General features: G+C 36.4%; 1 protein-coding gene across 10 annotated transcripts in view; it reads right to left on the bottom strand.

The window, feature by feature from the left end:
- Positions 1-16,507, bottom strand: part of LOC131691421 (uncharacterized) — a 1,322,992-nt gene that overhangs the window by 320,953 nt on the left and 985,532 nt on the right. The window lies entirely within an intron of this gene.

The following is a 16,507-nucleotide window of genomic DNA, read 5'->3' as shown; positions in this document are numbered from 1 at the left end:
TCCTACTTCCAGTCGTTGGGGATAACGAAACTCTGCAAGCCATATTTGACAAAACTGCAAGTTTAGGACTTAACCAAATTAATCATGTTAGAAATCAGCAAAACTGTTATTTAGATTTATTATTCACAAACATTCTTGAAGACTTCTGTGTCACCGAATCATTAACTCCACTATGGAAAAATGAAGCGTTTCATACAGCAATTGAGTTTTCTGTATTTGTACATGATAACAAAAGATCCGATGACTGCGAGTACGAAGAGGCCTTTCAATTTCAATTGGCAAATTTTGACAACATAAAACAAAGACTAAGCAGTATAGATTGGCAAACGTTGTTTAGAAATGCAGCAAGTATCGAAAATTCAGTAGACGTCTTTTACACAAAATTGTTTGACATAATAGTTGAACAAGTACCACTGAAAAAAATTAGGCGACAAGGCAACACAAAATATCCAGTTTGGTATAACGAGCAAATTAAAAATTTAAAAAATCGTAATCAAAAGGCCCACAAAAAGTATAAAAAAATCAGAAATGAAAGGAACTTATTTAACATTTGCGATCAACTAAACCTATCCATTAATATAGCATTTGAAGAGTATAACTCAAAAACCGAACATCAAATAAAATCTTGCCCAAAAAATTTCTTTAATCATGTTAAAAATAATTTAAAATCGGAAAACTTCCCTTCAAAAATGAAGCTTACAGAAAATGTCGGTGTCAACTCGGAGCAAATCTGCAATCTTTTCGCAACCTTCTTTCAAGACATCTATACCACATTTTCTGAAGAAGATCGTGATCGCGAATATTTCTGTTTCTTCCCAGAATTCACCACAGACATTGGCGTCAATCATGTCAGTGTGCAAGATATTATGGAGGCTCTAAACAAACTAGATGCCTCCAAAGGCTCTGGACCTGATGGGATTCCAACCGTATTTATGAAAAACTTAGCGTTGGAACTCACAGCTCCTCTGTTTTGGCTTTTTAACATGTCGCTTGAATCTGGCATTTTCTCCAATTTATGGAAAAGCTCGTATCTGGTACCCATTTTTAAAAGTGGCTAAAAATCTGACATATATAACTACCGTGGAATTGCCATTATGTGATGTATGCTTAAACTCTTTGAAGCAATCGTCAACGAAAAACAATTCAATCAAATCAAAATCAGAATTACTAACATGCAGCATGGGTTCTTCAAAGGACGTTCAACTAATACAAATTTACTAGAATTCGTCAACTACTCATTGATTGCAATGGAGAATGGAAACTACACTGAAGCTCTTTACACAGACTTTAGCAAGGCATTTGATCGTATCGACACACCCTTGCTATTATTCAAACTGGAAAAATTAGGAATTGAACCAGGTCTTCTCAAATGGCTCGAATCATATTTAACTAACCGTCAACAAATAGTTAGATCATCAGGAGTTCCTCAAGGCTCCCATCTAGGCCCTCTTTTGTTCATTTTATTCGTAAACGCCATATCATTCATTCTCAAAAACATAAAAGTTCTTATCTATGCCGATGATATGAAGCTCTTTTTAGAAATTAGGAACGAACAAGATATAAATATATTACAGGAAGAAATACACATGTCTGGTGTAACAAAAGCCTTCTGCAACTAAACGTAAAAAATGTAATGCAATAACTTTTAGCAGGAAACGAAATACACCTGACATTTCAATCACTCTAGGAAATCAAGTGGTACAAAAGTGCGAAAGAGTTAAAGATTTGGGAGTCATTCTAGATTCAATATTAACATTCATTGACCATTACAACACAATCATCAATAGAGCAAATAACATGCTTGGATTTATAAAGCGTTTTAGTTACAATTTTAATGATCCATATACAATGAAAACATTATATATCTCGTATGTAAGGTCAATACTGGAATATTGTAGCATAGTTTGGTCACCTTTCTCAATCACACATGAAGAAAGAATAGAATCAGTACAAAGGCAATTTTTATTGTTTGCACTTCGCAAAATAGGTTGGACACGATTTCCTCTCCCATCTTATAAAGCTCGCTGTATGCTCATTAACATCCAAACACTAAAAGAGCGCCGAGAATATGCAATGGTTTCATTTCTAAACGATATCATTTCGTGTCGTATTGATTCAGTCGAACTTCTATCTAAACTTAATTTTTATATGCCTTCCCGGCAGTTACGAATCCGAAATACATTTATAACAAACAATTATCGTACAAATTATGCCAAGTTTGGACCATTAAATCAGATGATGGTAACTTACAACAAGCACTGCGAAGCTATTGACTTAACAATAACGAAAAGCAAATTAAAAAAATATTTCAGTTCTATTCGCTTATAAAGAACATCCTAAAGTAGTGCTATGTAAACCAGATAGTGTTTAGTTTAGTTATTAGTATTTTATTTTTAAGTGTATACTATATTTTATTGTTGTAACAAAACGGTCTACTCTTGTTTGACGACAATAAATAAAATAAAATAAAAATAAATTATTGGATGCTGATATTGTGATTTTCTGTTGATGATTTGATACAAGTTACTTCGGAAATTTTATTTACAAGTTTATAGAGCATTTTTACACTACCAGGGAAACTTAAAATATTCGGTCCTCGGAGCAAACTGAAAAAAAGTTTCACGTATCATCATGCTATAAACACAGTTAAATAACGATCCATAAAACCATGGGGTAAAACGCGCCCTCTAAGGAAATATGATCATAGTTTAGCTATAGAACATTAATTGGGAGAATCTAATAAATATCATTTAACCAAAATTTCCCCCTGTAATCGCCATCATAACGCTTTACAAAATGTTCAAAAACATGTCAAATTAGCAATGTTTGATTTCGTTCAACAACATTAACCAAGCTGAGTCATTCGCCTCGCAAAACAACATGCAGCACACTGCCGAATGCGGCAATGTTAAATATAGCATTCCCGTATACATCGAGAACGGCGCTGTAGAAGTTCGGGTCCATGATTTGGCTACGCGTACCCCTGACGGCGCGATTAAAAAATGCTTGCAAAAATACGGAGAAGTAGACTCCGTTACACATGATACATGGAGGAATTTTTTCCCGGGCATCCCTAACGGTGTTCGTGTGGTGAGAATGCGTGTGACCAAGCCAATTCTCTCTTACTTAAGCTTCACAGTGTTAGGAAGGGACGATGCTCTCATTCAACAGACACCACTAGTCACGTACCCAGGGCAAATTTCTACGTGCCAGTTCTGCACGAAGAAGCTGCACCTCGGAAAACCTTGCGTAGAAACTGTTAAGGAAAACTCAAATCCAACTGAAACACAACCATCTTACGCTAAACCACTAACAGCTGCAAAACCAACATCTATGGATCAAGCACCAATAACCAGCAACAACAACAACGAAACGAATGCCGATAACGAACATACTAAAACGACCCTTAAGAGTAAAACACAAACTGGAACATCCGACTGCGAACAGCAGGAAAGTCGTACGGATGAGGACATGGACGTGAACGATAACGCGAAAGAAGACAAACGAAATGAACCTCAACTTGCAGTGGACAACACTGGCAATATTTCGCCCCCTAGAAAAAGGATCTCAACACGCAGCAGAAAGCTGCGCCTGAACGAGACCAAAAATTTAACGCAGCTGTTTTTTTTAATTTATTGTAAAAAAACAAACAATCGGCCTTGTCGAGCTACCGCATTTGGGCCTAAATAAATTTAATAATTATAAAAAAAATAAAAAAATAGCAATGTTTCATAATCATTATAAATTACACTTTGAAAAATGGGCAAGGCAAAACGCACTTTTGCGGGGGTACACATATGTTCTACCATAGACCATGCGGTAGACTTGGGTGCAACGCCCAACTCCTACTCTGCAGAAGGCAAAGAATTCTTCACATTTCCTTTCGATCATGCCCATATGAGCCTGCCTAGTTCTAGTTTTCCGTTCTAAGTTTATAACTGATTCACTCTAGAATACCTATCCGTCTTTCAATTTCATTGCTTTCGTTTCTAATAGTCTCAAATTTACCGAAAATAGCCAACAAAATCGATACAGTAAATTTTATGGATTTCAAAACAAAGATGCAGCGATTGTACCACTATTGGTACATGTGTTCCTATAGTTGTACAAGCGGTTTTAAATATATAAATTGTTTAATAAACCATTTTTATTTTTTTCCTATGAATTTGGGATTGAAAGCTTTCGTTTAATGCCATTGCCTATATTAATCAAAAGTTTTCCTTAAGTATGCGACCATTGGTAAATCCACCCTAGTTTTAGCTGAAAAATTTTGCTAAAAAAATCGATGAATAGGCAATGGGCAATGTTAATACATTAAACGAAAGCTTTCAATCACCAATTCATAGGAAAAATATAAAGATGGTTTATTAACCAATTTATGTATTCAAAACCGCTTGTACCACTATAGGAAAACATGTACCAATAGTGGTGCAATCGCTAATTTCGGTTCCTATTATTGCAAATCCCATTGATTTCTTATGGGAGTTGCAACTATATGTACATTAGATCGACTATAGGTGCAAGGGAGCTCAAAATTCATAGAAAATCAATTTTTTCAATAGTCATTTGAGCAAGTTTCAAGGATATCAGTTATTGTCGCATAATTTTAGTGCGATGAATCGATAAAAAAAAATTTGTTGATGGTTGGTAAGGTAAGCTAGGTGTATAACCCACTATTGCAACTATTGGTACACCTCAACTATAGGAGCACCCACCCTAGGTAATGTCAACGACATTACCGAAATGAAGTAGCATACATTTTAAGCTGTTAATACAAATGCTGCAATTTTTACTAATTCCTGAAAGGTTTTATTAAAATAAGTTATTTCAGTGTTTCTAATGGAAATAGCGAAATAACGGTACAAGTATATCCGATTCTCTGCTGTTGCCAAATGAATTGTTTCATTTTCATTAATGCCTCTTTTCAGGGTTACTATATGAGGATAAATATGGTCGAATATTTTCGGTATTTCTTTTAGAAATAATGAAATAGCTGTTTTTAATACATTAACCTATCAGAAGATAGTCAAAATTGTAGCATTCGTATTAACAGCCTAAAGTGTATTCTACTTCACTCCGGTTATGTCTCTGACATTACCCACCCATCTTTTTTCACTTTACCACTTTCTTCATTATGTTTATTTTATTCATTTTATTCATTTTATTGATCTTGTTAACCCTCTACTTACACTGTTATTTATGAACAACAACGTTTTCAAACAGCTATAATTTTGAGGCCATACAAGATTTTCTCACAAAATAGTAAAACTAATAATTAAATAGGGTTAATAAACCCTAGGGTTAATAAACCCTATTTAATTATTAGTTTTACTTTTTTGTGAGGAAATCTTGTCTGACCTCAAAATTAGAGCTGTTTGAAAACGTTGTTGTTCATAAATAAAATGGTAAGTAGAGGGTTAATATGAGCGCTAATAGTTACAAGAAATGTCCATGGAACTGAAGTTACCGCAATTGTTCTGATTGGATTCCACTGGAGCAGTGCTGCCAGAGATATTTTCAGGTATCAGCAAAAAATTATGTTTTCATATATCTTCGTTATCTGCAAATATTTTTGAAAAATGATAAATCTTATCAATTTAGACTGCTTTCGGCTACCTTTTTTGCCCGATCGAACTAGTAAAATCTTTACAGGAGATGTGTATTAAGGATTGGAATGTAAAAAAGGGCAGGTTCTAACACTGCAGGAGAAGCATCTATCTTGATCAAAACATTTTTCGTATTTCTTTATTCTAACACTTTCAAGAAAATCGGTTTTGGAACCCTATGTGTGCTAGAAAAATACAAGCAGAAAAATGTATTGTAGATACAACAATATTCTGGATTAAGTTCAACAATAACTATTATTATCTCAGAGCTAAAAGTATATGTTGTTTGAATCAACCCCTAATATTGTTATTCTTACAATAAAATCAGCGCTTGACGTTTCTTGATTTAAATCACATTTTTGGTTGATTCGACCAGGCCCGTAGCCAGGATTTTGTTTCGGGAGGGGCTTAAAAATTATTGCATAAATGTATTAATTCTGATGACTTGAAACAATCACTGGAAACTGAACGTAATTATGAAAAGTTCTTAGTGAAAACAATTCCAAAAATAAGACAATAGACACTAAAAACTCTAATAATATGTTGCCTGTTACAAGAAAGGCTATAGTGCATCGACGAATTAAATTTGATTATTTTTGATTTACAAGTTAGAAATTTCTCTAGTTACAAAAATGAATAGTCAAGAGCTCAAAGTATTAAGGGCTGCTTGAAAATGCTACGCTGCATGCTACGCTGCTTGAAAATGCTACACATTCGATACACCTTTACAATTTGTAGAAGACGCTAAATTGGAATGAGTAGAAAAATATCCAAAAACCCGTCTCATGAAACTTTACACGCATTTGCTAATCAGAAGAACGAAACCAACGTCAAGGTTGTCCCCATGAATAGGAATATATCAGTGTGAAATCAAAGTTTACCGTTGCAAAGAATGTCCGAACAAAGTGAATGTCGAAATTTGCTTCAAATCTTCTGATAAGGCAGGCGATTTGTAGATGCAGAAAATAGGTTCAACTCCTATTTTCATGATCAGGTTTCTTTCTACTATTACTAGCTCTTTGACTTCATCCGTAGTTTGCGTTAACTCGACTTTATGAAATTTTCAATTTAAATGATACTGATCATGTCGTAATCAAAACAATCCTGAAAAAACACATGTTTTTGCCTTTCTCAATAGAAAGGTATTGCAATTGCTCTGAAAACCGACTTTTTAACGGAGGCCCGGAGGGCCGAGTGACATATACCATTCGATTCAGTTCGTCGAGTTTGGCAAATGTCTGTGTGTGTATGTATGTGTGTATGTATGTATGTGTGTGTATGTGTGTGTGTATGTGACCAAAAATGTCACTCATTTTTCTCAGAGATGGCTGAACCGATTTTGACAAACTTAGTCTCAAATGAAAGGTGCAACGTTCCCATAGGCTGCTATTGAATTTCTAATGGATCCGACTTCCGGTTCCGGAATTACAGGGTGATAAGTACGAACACGCAGAAAATGTCGATTTTAATAAATTCTGCAATGAATGTATAAAGGTGAAAAATTTTCCAAAATATGACCACAACTGCTTCGATTTGTAGTATTAGGTCACTAACATCCATTCAAAGTCAATTTGGCCACATTGGCCACCATCCTCGGTTCCGGAAGCCCCGGCGGAAGTATCTAAATTCAGAATAACAGTCACATCGGTTTCTCGGAGATGGCTATACCGATTCGACTAAACTTAGCCTCAAATGAAAGATATTACGTCCCCGTAAATGGCTATTTAATTTCATCCCGATCCGACATCCGGTTCCGGAGTTACAGGTTGTGGCGTGCGATCACATAGCAAATTGTGATTCAAACCGATACTCCGATGAAAGCAAAAAAGGTAAAAATTTCGCTAAAATGTCTCTCAAACAACTTAAATTTGCTGTTCTAGGTCACCGACGGCCAACCAAACTTTCGTTGACTACATTAACCACCATAGACGGTTCCGGAAGTGCCCGGGAAAAGCGGCCATCTTTCAAAATTTACGAACTCACATCAGTTTCCCGGAAATGGTTGGGCCGATTTTCACAAACTTAGTCCCAAATGATAGCTATAATATCCCCATAGATGTCTATAAAATTTCGTACGGATCGCTTATATGGTTCCGGAAATATAGACTAAACCGTCCGGTCACATATGAAATTCCCATATAAGCCGGAACTCAAATTTTTTTTCAAAGGGGGGACCTCATGAAATTTCAGAAATCGAATTCGTATTTTTGATGCCAAACATCTTTAAAATGCATGAAACGTCGAGATTTTATGTTATCTCGAAAAATTTTTTTTTTATAAAAATCGACTTTTTGGGACTTTGCCGATTTCGCACCTTTTTGCCTTTCTCATATAAAGAAAGGCTATGCAATCACTGTAAAAATCGACTTTTTAACCGAGGCCCGGAGAGCCGAGTGTCATACACCATTCGATTCAGTTCGTCGAGATCGGCAAATGTCTGTGTGTGTGTGTATGTATGTGTGTGTATGTGTGTGTGTCATTTAAACTCACACAATTTTCTCAGAGATGGCCGAACCGATTTTCGCAAACTTAGTTTCATCTGAAAGGTATAACGCTCCCACAAGCTGCTATTGAATTTTTAGTTGATCCGACTTCCGGTTCCGGAGTTACGGGTTGAAGAGTGCGGTCACACAGCAAATTCCCATATAAACTGGTACCACCATGATGTTCAAATGATGTAAAACATATTAAAATTGATGTAACATTACTCTAGTTTGCGGGTCTGGATCACTAATGATCAATCAAAGCAGATTTGACCACATTGGCCACCTATGACGGTTCATGACGCCCCCGGGGAACCCGCCAAGTTCCTAAGCTAATATCACACCCATTCCACAACGAATTCTCTACCGATTTTTACAAACTTGATTTCAAATGAAAGATACAGTAATACCATTGACTGCTGCTGAATTTCATTCGGTTCTGACTCTTGCTTCCGGAGTTACAGGGGTGTTAGTAAGGATACACTGGAATTTCCCATATAAATCGGTACAATCGTAATACCTCAGAGGCTAAAAACTATTGAAATGATCATCAAATTACTTCTAATCGCAGATCACTGATTGCCAATCAAACATTCTTTGAATATATTGTCCACTATCTACGATTCCGGAAGTCCGGAACTCCGGGCATATTCCACAATTAAAGTCACATCGGTTCATCGGTGATGACTGAACCGATTTTCTCAAACCAAGTCTCAAATGGAAGGCAAAATATGCAGTTGAGTATTGCGTCGCCGCTCCTCCCCTCCCCACCTTGCCCTTACACCCCCCCCCTTCATCACTCCCCTCCTCTTGGACCGCCCTCACGCCCGCATTTCCTTCATCCACCTCGTATACCGAAATAAGATGAAGGATTTCTGACGCATCCTCCACTCCCACTCTACTAACCCCCCATTCCCTACAAGTTCAAACCCATTCCACCAACCTTTCCAAATTATAATCACATGAAGATAACATTGAACTCATGCTTATTAAGCTAATTAAATATTATTCTTTTGCCTTTCTTATATAGAAAGGTTATGCAATTGCTCCAAAAACCGACTTTCTAACCGAGGCCCGGAGGGCCGAGTCTCTATAACATTCGACTTAGTTCGCCGAGGTCGCAAAATATCTGTGTGTATGTATGTGTGTATGCATGTATATATGTATGAATGTATGTATGTATGTATGTATGTATGTATGTATGTATGAATGTATGTATGTGCGTGCGGATTTGTTAACAAAATGTACACATCGGTTTCTCGGAGATGGCTGAACCGATTTTTACAAACTAAGATTCAAATGATATTCTCATATTCCCATAGGTTGCTATTGAATTTCATTTTCAACCGACATCTTGTTCTGGATTACGAGTTGAAGAGTATGGTTACAAAACAAAATATGTTGATTTGTCCACATCGGTTTCTCGGAATTTTCTGAACCGATTTTGACAAACTTAAGTTTAAATGAAAGGTCCATCAGCTGCTGTTGAATTTTGTGTGGATCCGAGTTCTGGTTCCTGAATTACAGGGTGATACGTATGATCACGCAGCAAATCCCGATTCTAACGAATTCTGCGATGAATGTAAAAAGATGAAATTTTTTCCAAAATGTAAACACAACTGTTGAATTTGTAGATCTAGGTCACCAACAGTCATTCAAAGTTTCTTTGGCCACACTGGCCACCATCGACGGATCCTGAAGTATCCAAATTCAGAATAACGGTTATATTGGTTTCTCGAAAATGGATAGAACGATTTGATCAACTTAGTCTCAGATGAAAGGTATTGCGTCCCCGGAAACTGATATTAAATTCCATCTCCATCCGACTTCCGGCTCCGGAGTTACGGGTTGTGGAGTGCGATCACATAGAAAACTCCGATTCAAACCGATACCGCGATGAATGCAAAAAGGTGCTTTTATATATACTTACCAAGTGTAATAAGAATGAAAGACATTTCCATAATGTTATATTGTACGAACCAGCTATTAAATCATAGTTTGGAGAAATGAGAAAGGCACAATTGCACCTCTAGGTGGATTAAAACAGGTTTTTTCATTTGACTCTCATAGGTAATGGGTTAAAGACTATCTTCGACAACATTATCAGGCAACTCAGAATAACTATCTTTTTATCTATTTAAGTTGATTCTTTTTAGGTCCTTTTTATATCATTGTACTTATGAATTAAAAATATCGTAGACTGATTTTCCTAGATCCCTAAAACTATAGTAAAAGTCAAAATGTAAAGTGAGTGCAAAAACTACTGATTTCACTACAAAGCAAGACTGCCTTAGCTCTATTGACTTTTGACAATCTTGCAAAACCGTTGTAACTTGAGAAGATTACCTAGATTAAGTAAATATTATATTTGAACATTTTGGTTTTATTTATTTATTTGAAGGTTTTATTTCGGAATTCGTGGGGTTTTGGACAATGTCAAATATATATTTCAATGATTTAATCTACTAATGGAAACTACCCAGAATTTAATCTACTGAGCGAAACTGCTCAGAATCTATTCACAAATCGAAAGAAAATTACTTAGCACTGATTACTCAATGCTTCTAATTTACATAAAATTTGGTAAATATAACATTGATGACACCACCAAAATAACTAGAGACTATAAACATAGATAATAATTTCAGCATCACTTGCTTCCGACACATGGAAGAGAACACATCGCACTTGCACCTAATTTGCCGAGGCTTTCTTTTAGAGTTGTCTGTTTTAAATTACAGCAAATTATCCGTTTCCTGTAAAACTTTTGCAAAACTCTTTGCCAATTCATTAAACAAATATGAACACTAATCTGTTTAGTAATAGGTTTGTTTGTGAATAAAAATAATTAGCTCTTGATTTTTTTCAATCATCATCAAGATTGGAAGAGATGTATGATTTCTTGAAGAAAGTTGTAATGTTTGTCTGATTACATGTTTGTTTTATCACTATTTGGGAAAAAGTTTCAATTAAAGTTGTTGCACCTAACGCAACGAAGACGAAATGAGAAGATCAGAGCGCAATTCGGAAAGAACTCGTGTTGAGTGTATAGTAAAGATAGAAGAGTGATCTTGAGTCGATTTAGATTGGTTGATTTTTTCCTCTCTTTGCTCTCTTATTTAAGATTATCTCTCTCATTTTATTCCATGACGAGCAAAAACGGAACGAAAGACTGTCACATACTTAAGACATGAAATCGAAACTGTTATCCCAACTTATTGACTTATAGATTCAATCAGTCCCAACATTTTAGTCCCTCTTCGTGATTGCCTATTATTTTACCACTTTTTGCCCGGTCCACTTTTAAAAGTATTTTTTTTTTGCACGTTTGTCGAAGATATCACGGATTTACGGATTAACAGTGTATTAGTACGGAACGAATTACTCGTAACAATGAAATGAAGCGTTAATAAAAATGGTATTGCGTTAAAATGACGCGAAATGAAAATTTTATTCTCGGCTCAATCGTTCTCAGATAAATTGAAATACTTTTTGTGTAGCGCAGAGTAGTGTACAGAGAACAGAGTGTACAGTGTGCACTGACCTAATACAGAAATTCAAAATTGTGTGCAATTCAAAAACTTATCATTTAAAAATAACAAACTGGGTCGTGGGTCTTTTATATATTTCCTTATGTAAACAATAAAAATAATATAACGAGTTTATGTGGTTATCCTACAGATCTCGCGCAAGCGCTTAGCCATTGCACGTGAAAACCTGTTTACGAGGCGAGGAAATATTTTTTTCCTCACCAACTATGTCTTGGGGGGAGTAGTTCATTTCTATCTCGCTATTGTACATTTCCGTGTCATCATCGTAGTTGCTGCCTTTATGTTCGCGAATATCTTCCTTGCTTTTCGCCCTCAATAATTGCCCTTCCAAATAGATTCCATTTCTCCCAAATGTGACATTAATCTGCGAGTAAGCGGTATCCGATCTTGTAGCGGAACATTCATTTTCTCATAGTCCATATACAGAAGGATCTTAATTATAGCATTGTCACACACAACCTTGTGCTTTAAGTTGTGCGAAATGAATGGTTTCGTCTGCACTAATTTGTTGAGCGCTAAATGCCTGCCATGGTAGAACTGGATAGAGCCGGTTTCCGAAAGTCTAATCTCTATTTACACCTTCAGGATGCGAATGATCAATAATTTTATAATCACCGCATTTGGCTGGAGCACCAATTCTTGCTTCTGCTAATCACTAATCTCGACAGATTATTACAGCTACAATTAAAGTAACAGTCTCTTGTATTCTTCAGACAAGGCACACAATATAAAAGTTACTTTTTTGTTGTTCGCTTCGCACTGGCTCGAGCAAAAGCATAAAGCACACTGAATTTCGTGACCATTGCCTTCGGTGGTTAGAAATAGCCTTCTTTAACTTTTTCTCAATAATTTGTTCAAACCAAATAAGCAACAAGTTTTGTTAAAAGTCACCGGTTTTTTAAATTTATTTTTGAAAAATTTCGGGGGGGCTTTAGCCCCCTAGCCCCCCCCCCCTCTGGCTACGTGCCTGGATTCGACAATATTATTATTTAAACGATCATTATTATGACATTGTTTTAATGACGTATACACGATATTTTCTACAATACATCATTATTGAAATAATAATATAATAAAATTAAAATATGTACTTTGCCTGTTTATACTTATTTATTTTTCGTATATAAAGCTTGAATTATTTAGCATTTAAGCTTCAGTTTTAAACAAATACAAAATTTATTTACTTTTGTTGCCGAATTTCCGGAACCCATAGAATTGGGTTAAAACGAGGGGCAGCTCCTTCATTTTTCGATAACGAACTTGAGTATCAGGAGGTTGCGCTGAAAGTTTTAAACAAAATGTTGTATTGAATATATTACAAAATAAGTATTGAGCTTACGGTTGACCGATTGGTGCAAGCAAATGGGCATTTTTAATTAATAATTCACATCACAACATTTATCCTAAAGCTACTTCAATCTGAATGAAACAAAAATATAATACACGCTGATTTGTTACCACGCATGATAAAAAAACAAATGGGTTAATTTGATCCATTTTATTCATATTATTAATCTTATTATTTCAATTATTTTGTTTTGTGTTTTCATATTATTTATTCCATTTATTTTAATCATTTTATTAAATTAATAATAACTATCATATCATCATATATTTATGGAATATTTGTTTTAATGGTAGTATTTTACATACATTTTTAGTAGCAGGCAAAAATTGTCCAGAATATTTCTTGGGCTTGCCTAGAGCCGGTTTGGATGATTATCGAGCTTGGCGACCGTAAGTTGTACCTGTGTGCGTTGTATGTTCCACCCGACCGCGTGATATCGAATATGTTGAAGCACACTGCAGCTCAGTTTTTACTATCCTCGAAGACGCTAACGCAGTTGATGAGATCATGATACTAGAAGATTTTAATCTTCCTAGTATTTCATGGAAGTCTTCCCGCAATGGATTCCTTTATCCGGATTCGGACCATTCCGTACTCCACCCAGGTGCAGTGAGGCTACTTGACAGCTATAGCTCAGCCACGTTACTACAAATCAACTCTATTGCCAATTAAAATAGCCGCCATATCGATCTTAGTTTTACCAGCGATCAAGTTTCCTCCACATCAATAATGATGGCGCCCTCTCCTCTAGTAAAACCAGTGATGCATCATCCTCCATTGATCGCTACGATTGATAACACTGTGATGCATGATTTCGATATTACAGCACTTTCTGTAACCTACGATTTCCGTAAAACCAACCATCGCAGTATTGCAGACCTTTTTCCACCATCGATTGCGAAAATATTTTGGACCTCGAAGATGTCGAATCCGCAGCTCAAACTTTTTCCATCGTTCTGGTGTTCTTTATTGACAGCCACGTTCCGAAGAAAGTTCACCATCGACAAACCGGCCCTCCATGGCAAACGAGTACAATGCGACTATTGAAGTCTACCAAGAGAGCTGCCCTGCGAAGGTTTACCACGTATCGTACAATATCACTCAGAGACTATTACGTTAGACTCAGCCATGCGTATAAACGAGCCAGTCAACACTGTTTCTATCGATATCAGCAAAATATTCAGCGTAATCTCAAGTCGCATCCTGAACGCTTCAGGGATATGTGAACGAGCAGCGCAAGAAATCTGGACTGCCGTCGCCTATGACTCTCAATGGGAACACAGCTTCCACATCACGAGACTTATGTGCATTTTTTTCCGAAAAATTCGCGAATGTGTTCACAGACGAGACATTAACTATTGAGTAAATCAAACACACTCAGCTTCCTCTCGACATAAGTCAGCTTTCAATCCGGTACCCGACAGGTTCCCCTCTGCTTCTCTTAAAAGGCACATCGAAGCTTTGGTTCATCCGCTTCTTCACATCTTTCGAACATCTATTGATATAAGTATTTTTCCTCTTCAGGCTCACTGTATGCAGTACCTAAGTGACGATCAACACGGCTTCACGTCTGGACAGTCAACTGCGTCTAACCTATTATACAGTGCTGGGAAATTAAAATAAAAATATATCAAACCGCAATCATCGCTGATAATTATCGCTTATGATTTTTTCGAAAATTCTCACTGCCGATAAAATCATGCCGTGATCACTCTCTTAACTATCAAAAGATCAGCTCACAAAAAGCACTACCGATTTTTTCTTGCCCTCTATCAGTGGTGATTTTGATCTATGGGTGAATTTGATAATTGAGAGGAAGATCACGGCATGATTCTAACTACAGCGAGCAGTTCGGAAAAAAACACAAGTGAGAATTATCAGCCATTATTGCGATTTGATTTAATTCTTGGATCAATGATCATTATCTATTTTCGAACATTATGGATACATTAGGGTTGTCAACGAGCAAAATGGATTTTTTTTCAACTTTTTGGGAAAGTGTTTTATATTGAAGGACAGGTTCAGGGCTGCTGAAAACCAATAGTTTTGCACAATTTTAATGAGGGGGGGGGGGGGGGGGTTTCCGCCGATGATGTGTCAAAATGTATTTTTTTATTTTTTGAGAAAGCGTTTCATATTGAAGGACAAGTTGTTGGCAGTTCAAAATCAACAGTTTTTAACATTTTCAATGCACAGGGGGGTCCGCCGATGTGGAAATGGATTTTTTTAGCTTTTTGTGAAGGCGTTTTATATTGAAGGACAAGTTTTCTCTAAACATTGGCAATTCGTCGATCGATGTTGAGGAGCTCTCGAACCTGGATTCTTCCTTACAGTTCACCTTCAGAAAGAGCACGTTCCACTTCGTGATTTTGATTCCGAATGGCTCATCTGTCAGGCGAATTTCAACAAGTCTTCCGGAAATAAACTGGCTAATAAGCTGTTGAGAACAATGGAAAAACGCTTGAATAAATTCCCCGATAGCATGCAATTTAAGGCTTGTTTGTATGTTGATCCTCGATAGAACTATTTGGGATCCAATCGTATATCGGCTGTAGATAAAGACACATTTGCAGCACTACTTGTTGGAGTTATGGCCACGATTAAATGCGATTGAAGTTAAAATTCCGAGCGAAATACCTACGCCTGTGACAAATACCGATACGGATGCTTTGGATGAATATTTCGGGAATGATAATTCTATTGCTGAACATCGTATGCCCCAACCAGACGAAAATAGAATTCTCCATTTCATAAGGGGCCATGCATAAATGACGTAGACTTTTGGAGGTTAGGGGGGTATACCAAATTTGTGACGAAGTGTGACGAAGGGGAGGGTATGGTCAAAAGTTCTGCGACGTAGCATTAAGCTTAAACTTTTTTTTTATTTCGATTATAGAGGTTTTAACCTTAAGGTCATTCGCCTCTTCGGGTTAGAAAAATCTCTTATGAAAATTTCTAACCCTATGTGCGGGGTCGGGGCTTGAACCCAGGTGCGCTGCGTACAAGGCAATCGATTTACCAACTACGCTACGCCTATCCCCTCAAACTTTTTTGGCGGGCATCAAAACCCACTGATTAGAGAAAAAATTAATGTTTCTCCATTCCCAAGAGAAATAATTTTAAATTTACACTTTTCATGCGGTTTTCAAGTGGTAAATTTTGTGATTCGCTGAATCACAAGCTCGCAAAAAAACGAAAAGGTTTTGTATGCTTATTTAACTTGCTACATTGGTTAGCTAATGTTGCTAACTAGTAGACTTAGTTTGGTAGCTGGATTAAATGTTCTCTTCGGATTCAAGCAAACAAAATTTAATAATTTAGATGAACATATGCTTCTTAAAATCATTGGCAGCTGCAGTATTGTGAACTAAGATAACTTCTCTTCATGCTTCCCTTGACATATAAAATTCAAAATAAAACATTCAACACTATATTTGCCACGAAATTGGTTTATTTTGTACGCAATTTGCTGTTATAATGAAAATGTTGATAAAAATCGTCGAACATTTTGTGAGGACA

Source organism: Topomyia yanbarensis, chromosome 3, assembly GCF_030247195.1.
Source record: "Topomyia yanbarensis strain Yona2022 chromosome 3, ASM3024719v1, whole genome shotgun sequence".
Taxonomy (NCBI): Eukaryota; Metazoa; Arthropoda; class Insecta; order Diptera; family Culicidae; genus Topomyia; species Topomyia yanbarensis.
Note: the sequence above shows the minus strand (reverse complement) of the source record. Positions and strands in the feature narration are given on the sequence as shown.